Raw genomic sequence first — 8,819 nt, 5'->3', positions numbered from 1 at the left:
AATTATTGACTTCTATTTGTATTCCATTGTGGTCAGAGATTGTGCTTTGAATATGTTCAATTGTTTTGTTGTTGTTCTTTTATTTTGTTTTGTTGTTTTGTTGTTGTTCTTTTATTTCGTTGTTCTTTTATTTCCATAAGATCTTCTATTGTTTTAATTTAATCTTGCAATTTCTTCTTTATGCTCTTCTAAGGTCCTCTTTATGTCCCTTTTATCCTGTTCCATGGTCTTCTTCATGTCTTTTATATCCTGTGCCATGTTTTTTTCCTCGATTGTAATTGTTTGATTAATTGTGCCAAGTACTGTGTCTCTTCTGATATTTTGATTTGGGTGTTTGGGATCGGGTTCTCCATATCATCTAGTTTTATCATATGCATTAAGATTTTCTGTTGTTTTTGGCCTCTTGGCATTTGCTTTGCTTGATAGGATTCTTTCAAGTTGTAAAAAAAATACCAATCTAATTTTTCAGAAATACAAGTTGGTGGCATACACGTTCTCCAACTAACCAGTAGATGGTGTCTGCAAGTCACCTATACCCCTCAAGTCAGTTCCCCCCAACTCTGTCTCTGTGGTGTGTGGGGAAATGATTTTTGTGGGGTTCAGTTGGTGAACTCAGTTTGGGTTTGTTGTTGGAGCTGTCGGCCCTGAACATGGGGCGTGTGTCTGGGTGGTCAGGGAGACAGGGCAGCTTTAATAATCAAACCTCCCATGTGTTCCCAGAGATTCAAGGCTGTTGCAAGAGTCTAAGCCTTCATTTCAGTTTTGCCCCAGATTTTCTCTGTCACTGACCCACAAACCACCGGCATTGACGTAGAGTCCCTGGGTTTTCCGAGCGGGCCCCCCTTCTCAGCTGTGATCTTCCAGGACCTCTGCTGAGGGAAGGCTGTGCTATGTCACTAGTGCGCATCATCCCTCAAGGGAAGCCCCGGGCCACTGGGCCATGCAGGGGCACTCTCAGCCTGATGCAAAGATTAGCCTATAATTCTTGACTGGTGTAAGTTCTGAATGAAAGGCAGGTAGTAGAGCTGGGCCCCACCCCTTTCCTCTTAGAGAAGATAGATGCCCTAGGGGGAGGTCATTAGCATTTCAATTGTCTATCTCTGCCTGTGCTATACCCTTGTCTGGGTCATAGAACTGGGAACTGAAAATGGCTGAGGATTTCTCCACTGAGTTGAAAAAGGAACAGAGCTAGTCCGAGGTGACCCTCCAGCTCTCCAAGGTCAGTCATCACCCAAAGCCTCTGTCTACTTGTTGAGGATTCATACCTCGTAGTGAGCAGTTCACACTCGCTAATTAAAACCCCAGTTGGAGCTCAGCTGAGCTATATTCGCTCGCTGGAGAAAGCTTCTCTCTGGCACCATGAGGCTCCATAGCTTGGGCTGTGCGGGAGGGGTCTCCCGATTTGGATCCGCAGTTTTTACTTACAGATTTTATGTTGTGATCTCAGGCATTCTTCCCAATTCAGGTTAGTGTATGATGAGTGGACGGTCACGTTTGTTCCCCTGCAGTTATTCTGGATTATTTACTAGTTGTTTCTGGTTTTCTTTAGTTATTCCAGGGGGATACTTAGCTTCCACTCCTCTCTATGCCACCATCTTAGATCCTCCTATTGGTTAACTTTTGTTAAAATAATACAGAGAAAATTTTAAGAAGAAGCGTAAGTTTCTTTTATAGTTTAAAACACTAATAAAGATTTGAAGAGCAGAGAAATTTTAATGATTAGCTTCGAACAGGAGTGATACTTTTGGAAGAGATGAAAGGAGAAGTGAAGAAGAGGGAAGGTGGAGGAACTACAGTGGATGGTGTTTGTCGAAGAGGATCTGTGTGGGTTTGGAGGCTCAAAAATATGGGGGGAAATTGAGAACAGCTCCCTAGAGAAAATAATCAAGATTCAACAAAAGATTAAAAAGAGGATTGCTGCCTTCAGTGAAGATACAGGTAAGGTTAGATGGAGTGAATCAGAGATGGGCGGAGTCAGCACTGTTACATATTGTGGTAGTTTGAAGCTGAATGGACCCCAGAAAAGATCATGTTCTTCAAGCTGATCTATTCCTGTGGGTGTAGAACTATTGTGGGTGGGATCTTTTGATTAGTTATTTCTGTTGAGGCATGCCCCAGGTGGGTCTTAATCCTCTTACTGGAATCCTTTATAAGAGAACACACGGAAGTTGAGAGAGAAAGCCACAGGCAGAGAAGTCAGAAGCTGAAAGCAACGAAGCCCAAAAGAGAAGGAAAAGACCAGCAGTCATCATTATGTGCCTTGCCATGTGATAGAGGAGCCCAGGATCACCAGTAGGGGATCTTCGGGGAGAAAGCATTGCCTGTTGATGCCTTGATTTGGACATTTTCATGGCCTTAGAACTGTAAGCTTGTAAGTTAATAAATCCCCATTGTAATAGCCAACACATTTCTGTTATATTGCATTTCGGCAACTTTGGCCAACACTAGCAGTCAGTAGCACGGGAATAGCAGGAGTGAATTTTGTGTCGTGGAGGTTGTCTTGGAACTGGCTGACTGTAGTCCAGGTTGTGTAGGAAGCCATCAAGGCAAGGAGGGAGATGACAGGCTTGGGGAATAAGGTGTCAATGGATAGAACTGGTGTCAGGAGGAAAGTATAAGGGAAGAGGCAGAGGATATAAAGGTCAGAGTCCAAGGTCCAAGAAGAGGATTCAGATATTGAGTTGTGCAAGTTGGTGCCATTCCAAGCAGTGACAAAGTCCAAAATGTGGCTGGGCTGGTTGGTGGTTCATGTGGAAATGAAGATCTTTAGAGGTGAGGTCAATGAATTGTGAGCCCAGGGGTTTAGAAATATTGGTGCACCAGGAATACAACAATGACAGGGAAGCTGTAGAAAGAAAATCAGTGATGTAGGTGCCAAAGTAATTGAAAAAGATAGGGGAATCCTAGAGGGTCAATACAGGGGCCACTGGCAGTAAGAGTTAAAAGGATGGAAGTATGGATGGGTGATATGATCATCAAAAAAAACTGTACACAAACAATAACTGTGCATTGGTCCCTAAATGTCAGTTTTGCATCCTAGCCCTCTTCTGCAAATTCTTCATAGGTGATCATATCTACTCCCCAGTTTCCAGTATTCTCACCAGTAGGCAGATGATTCCAAAATCTATTCCTCCAGCCAGAACCTCTTTCCTGAGCTCCAGATCCAAATTTCCTGCTCCCTTTTGGACATTTCCTCATGGGTTACCTGCAGACACCCACACTAAACCCTTCCCAAGTCAAACAAATTATGTCCTTCCAGAAATGCCAGACTTTTCTGCGTCCCCAACCAACTATCCCAAATTAGGAATCCTGAATTCTCTTTGAGTTCACTGTCTCTTGCAGTCACCACATCTAACTGGCAGCCATCAAACTCTGATGATTCTACTTCTGAAACTTCTTTCAAATATTCGTCGCTTCCTCCTTTCCTGCTTGCTGCCACCAGCCAAGGTCATGCCTTCATCACCCCTTGCAAAGATTGTTGCAATTGCCAGATATTGAGGAGCTGTACAGGCTGTCCCTATTATTCAGTGAAGGCTCAGGCCAGTTTTCCATGTTCTTGTTTCTTCTTTTGCAGCAGGCTTTGGGGACCCAGTCTGCTTTCCTGGCCCATTTAATGCTGTTGCCACTCATGCTTTCCCTTGAAGTTCTTGAAGTTCTTTTCCTGACTGTGCAGTAGGATGTAATTGTCCCCGATTTTGAAGCACCCAGGCCTTTACCTATAGGAGTTCTTACTGATAATCATTAAAGGACAACAGACTGGGGATTCAAAATTCATTTATACTACCCAAATCTTATAGACCTGATCCCTGTTCTTCAGTTTTTGGATCATCTGCTTGTATGGTAACAGGAAGTAGGTCTCCTCTCTACTTTTTTTCCTGCTTTTCAGGTTCTGTCTGGTAGGGGAAAACATATACTGATCTTCAAGGAGGCCCCATTCCTTGAAGCATGGACCTAGAGGGAGAATCAATAGGTGCTCCTGTGTCTGGAGCAGGTATTTTGAGGATCTTTAGACTGTACAACTCCCTCCTCCATGGGTCTGGGCTCTTGGCACAGAGGACTCCTTGGGCCATTTTTCCTGCCCTTTCTAACTGTTCTCTCTGCCCTCAGACTCTTTCACTCCAATCAGATTCTTCCTGAGCCAGAGTTATTTTTCCAAAAGACATCTGACCATGTCACTCCCCTTGAAGGCTTCCCAGTGCTTATAGCAAGACACTCAAAGCCATTTTCCACGTGACCCCAGTTCACTTCCCTGACCTAGCCACCCTGGCCTACTTGCCTTTTCCCAGACACACAACATTGTTTTGTGTGCTTTACGCCTTTGCTTCTCCCTCTGACCACCTCCTGTCTACTTGATGAACTCCTACTGATCAGATGTTACTTCCTCTGCAAAGCCTTTCTGAACCTACAAGTCAGAACAAATCTCTCCTTTCTCCATGCTCCCATTGTTTCTGTGCTCCCTTACCTTTATAGCACCCACGCCATGCATTCTAATTAGTTGGCTATGAGCTCATGTCTCTAGCTAGGACTTGAGCTTGGATTGGAGGTACCAAATTTCATACAACTGCATATTCTCCTGGCCTACAGAGGGCTCTTGAAAAATGCTTAATTTAATCAAGTTCTGTGACTTTTTGCTTTCCAAAGGAAGAGATCCTTTAACATACCCTCTCTCCCTTCCTCTCAGCCAATTCTGTTACTCTATTCAGCCAGTTATTCATCTAGGGGTATAACCTCCATCCCTTCCACAGCAGTTCAGCATCTTCTTTGATCTCCAGGGGAGAATGGAAAGCAATCTTGATCCTTGGGAGATGGCAATACTGAAAGATTTTACCCTCTTAATCCCAGATTCTCTATCCTCAGTTTCAAGTCTAGGTTATTATAGCTGGGGAGAGGAGAGAGAGATCTAGATGCCCCATTTGAAATGCCTAGGAACATGGAGAGAAAAGTTTATCTAGCTGAGTGAAACTATATGTTATATTCAAAACAAGTTGGAGTCTAGGGACAGGATAACTTGAAGACATTGGCCCCAGTGATGGCTAAGGTCATGCATTGACTCGGCCAGGGTTATGGTGTCCAGTTGTTTGATCAAGCAAGTAGTGGCCTGATTGCTACTATGAGGATATTTCATGGATTTTAATCTTTGGTAAGTTGATTGCATCTATGATTGATTACATCTACAATAACCTGAGGAGATTGTCTTCAACAATGAGAGAGATCTCATCCAATCAGTTGAAGGCTTTAAAAGGAGAAGTGAGCCCTCCCCCCTACGTGGGATCAGACACCCAGGGGAGTGAATCTCCCTGGCAATGTGGAATATGACTCCCGGGGAGGAATGTAGACCTGGCATCGTGGGACGGAGAACATCTTCTTGACCAAAAGGGGGATGTGAAAGGAAATGAAATAAACTTCAGTAGCAGAGAGATTCCAAAAGGAGCCGAGAGGTCACTCTGGTGGGCACTCTTACGCACACTTTAGACAACCCTTTTTAGGTTCTAAAGAATTGGGGTAGCTGGTGGTGGATACCTGAAACTATCAAACTACAACCCAGAACCCATGAATCTTGAAGACAGTTGTATAAAAATGTAGCTTATGAGGGGTGACAATGGGATTGGGAAAGCCATAAGGACCACACTCCACTTTGTCTAGTTTATGGATGGATGAGTAGAAAAATAGGGGAAGGAAAATGAAATAAGCTTCAGTAGCAGAGAGATTCCAAAAGGAGCCGAGAGGTCACTCTGGTGGGCACTCTTATGCACACTTTAGACAACTCTTTTTAGGTTCTAAAGAATTGGGGTAGCTGGTGGTGGATACCTGAAACTATCAAACTACAACCCAGAACCCATGAATCTCGAAGACAGTTGTATAAAAATGTAGCTTATGAGGGGTGACAATGGGATTGGGAAAGCCATAAGGACCACACTCCACTTTGTCTAGTTTAAGGACGGATGAGTAGAAAAATAGGGGAAGGAAACAAACAGACAAAGGTACCCAGTGTTCTTTTTTACTTCAATTGCTCTTTTTCACTCTAATTATTATTCTTGTTATTTTTGTGTGTGTGCTAATGAAGGTGTCAGGGATTGATTTAGGTGATGAATGTACAACTATGTAATGGTACTGTGAACAATCAAAAGTGCGATTTGTTTTGTATGACTGCGTGGTATGTGAATATATCTCAATAAAATGAAGATTAAAAAAAAAAAAAAAAAAAAAAAAGGAGAAGTGATGATTTCAGTAGCCAGAAGGGAGACCTTCCATCTCTACTTCAGCCAGCCAGCTTCTCCCGGGGAATTCATGGAAAATCTACATCGGAGTTCCTAGCTTGTGGCCTGCCCTACGGAATTCATTCTTGCCCATTCCGATGGTCACGTGAGTCAATTCCCATAAAAAAAATCTCATAATATTTACATAATATATATACATACATGTTGGGTGTATATATATACATACACACATATATCCTGTTGGTTCTGTTTCCCTAGAGAACCCTGACTGATACAGCCCCTCATAGTACCACCTAGTGGACAAGAAGAAACTAACGCATGGGTTCTCAGCCCATGAGGGGAAATGGCCAGTTCTAAAATAGCTTACTTCCACATCCTTAGAATCCTTGGTATTTACATGTTGGGAGGGAATCATACAAGAAGGAGAAAAATGCCGAATAAACAGTAATAGCTTCCAGAGTAGAACAGAAAGCCAGGGATTAATTTACTTCTTCATTATCTACAAGTGTCCATTGGGGAAATGATTAAATTAATATCCTCCTACTCCACCCATTCCAAGTTTAGGGACCAGAAGACAAGTGTGTGATGCCTCAGCCCCTCAGTAGTGATTGTATCAGTGGCTTTCAAACTTATTTTCCTGAAAATGAGGATAAGGAATATATCTTACACCCTAACCCAATACTAACATAAACATATACATATATATAACTGAAACAAAATTATCATGTCATTTTTGTCCTTATTAAGTATCTTGCTCTGCTATTTTTTATGCTAGTCTATTTTTTTTTTAATTCAATTCAGTTTTATTGAAATATATTCACATAGCATATAATCACCCATGGTGTACAATCAACTGTTATGCTAGTCTATTTTTAAAAATTAAAAAAAAAAAAAATACTGGTCACAACTTTCTAGACTGATCTCATGACCCACATTTTGAAAAACATTTGCTGATGTTTCTTCTTATATCGAGTGATTAATATTAACTTTGTGTAAGGAGATGTGTAAGGAAATTTCAGCAAAACTGACATCAAGTTAACAATGTACTTCTCACATTGCCAAACTCTTGCACATACTTGCTCTTCCCTACCTGCCTTTCTTGAAATGCTGGTCACGCTTTCTTCAGAAGCCAACTCAACCATTAAACCTTCCCCATCCCCCAATTAGAATCAATGGTTTCTTTCTTACCTTTCCCTCAACACCCTGCTGCTCCCTCTACCATAGCATTTAATGCATTCTGCCTAATACTTAATGATTTACATAACTTAAAAACTTCCTTAAGTAAAGGTTCCACAATGTATTCATAATTGAATTCCTCCACAGATAAGTACAGTGACTCACAGGGCCCAATATTATCAAAATAAACTTTTATCAGAACCACTAAAGACTCAAGAAGTTTAAAGGATAACTGTGGCAAATCCTTTTGCAAAGCAATAATCTCTCCTTAATAATGATTTTTAAAGTACAAAGTCATACAAATATCTGAACTTACAAAGCATCAAATACGTACATGGAAGTCAATTAACTCTTATTTATAATGTCTTTACCAGGGGTAACGGGCTCTTGGTGTCACACAAGGTGCCCAGGTCAAGTTCCCATCAACTGCTCATCTGTGCAAGGCAAAACTATTCCATATCTTTGATTTCTACATAAAGCTGAGGCCTCGTTCACTATTTTAGTCAAAGAATATTTGAGAATTTACTATGTTAGGCACTGAGGATGCAATGATCATAAAAATAGTCCCATGGGCTATTGGAGGTCATGCTCTAATGAGGAGGGCTGACAAAGAGGGATGACAATGTAGAATGATAAATGCCATGACAAAGCTAAGTGCTGACTGTTGCAGCAAACAAGAAGGCACCTGAATTAATATTCGGGGGTAAGGGAAGACTTCCCAGGGATGATAACATTTTAGCTGAGATCCAAAAAGCTAAGCAAGAGTTGATTAGGGAAAGGCAGTCAGGAAGAGCGCTCTAGACAGAGAGGGACCAGTAGGGGTAAAGGACTGGGGCTCAGAGAGAATATCACTTATTTGATAAACTGAATAGTTCAGTATAATTGGAGCACAGAGTTTGACCAGAGCTAGGGAATGGCAAGAAATGAGGCTGGAGAGTTAAGAAAGGCCAGACTATGTGTCAGGCTAATAACTTTGAACTCCTGAAATGGTTCATGATAACTGACTTCCCCCTCCCTTGGTAACCATGGTAGCCGGAAAGACTACAACAGTGAGGGTACAGTAATCAGAGGATATGCAAGAATTAACTGACAGCTCTTTTTGTCTGTGAATTCCTCTACCTGGGAGGGCTTCCCACTGATCATTAGTTTGCCCCACAATGGTGGCATATGAGAAGGTGAAATTTAAAAAGAGCTGCTGTAGGTGAAACTGTGAAGTAGGTCAAGATTATCTCCAGAAAAAAACAGTAAGGGGGGTACAGAATCCCAGTGGCCATGCAGCACAATAATGACATATATAAATTAACATAGATTAAATTTGTTCTAATTTTCATTTGATTATACCAATCTCTGTTCAATGAAGTCTGAGCCAACATGTACAGATATCAATGTTGCTAATTTGGTCATAGGCTAATAATTTTTCAAAAT

This window comes from Choloepus didactylus, chromosome 8, assembly GCF_015220235.1.
Source record: "Choloepus didactylus isolate mChoDid1 chromosome 8, mChoDid1.pri, whole genome shotgun sequence".
Taxonomy (NCBI): domain Eukaryota; kingdom Metazoa; phylum Chordata; class Mammalia; order Pilosa; family Megalonychidae; genus Choloepus; species Choloepus didactylus.
This window is presented reverse-complemented; position numbering follows the sequence as displayed.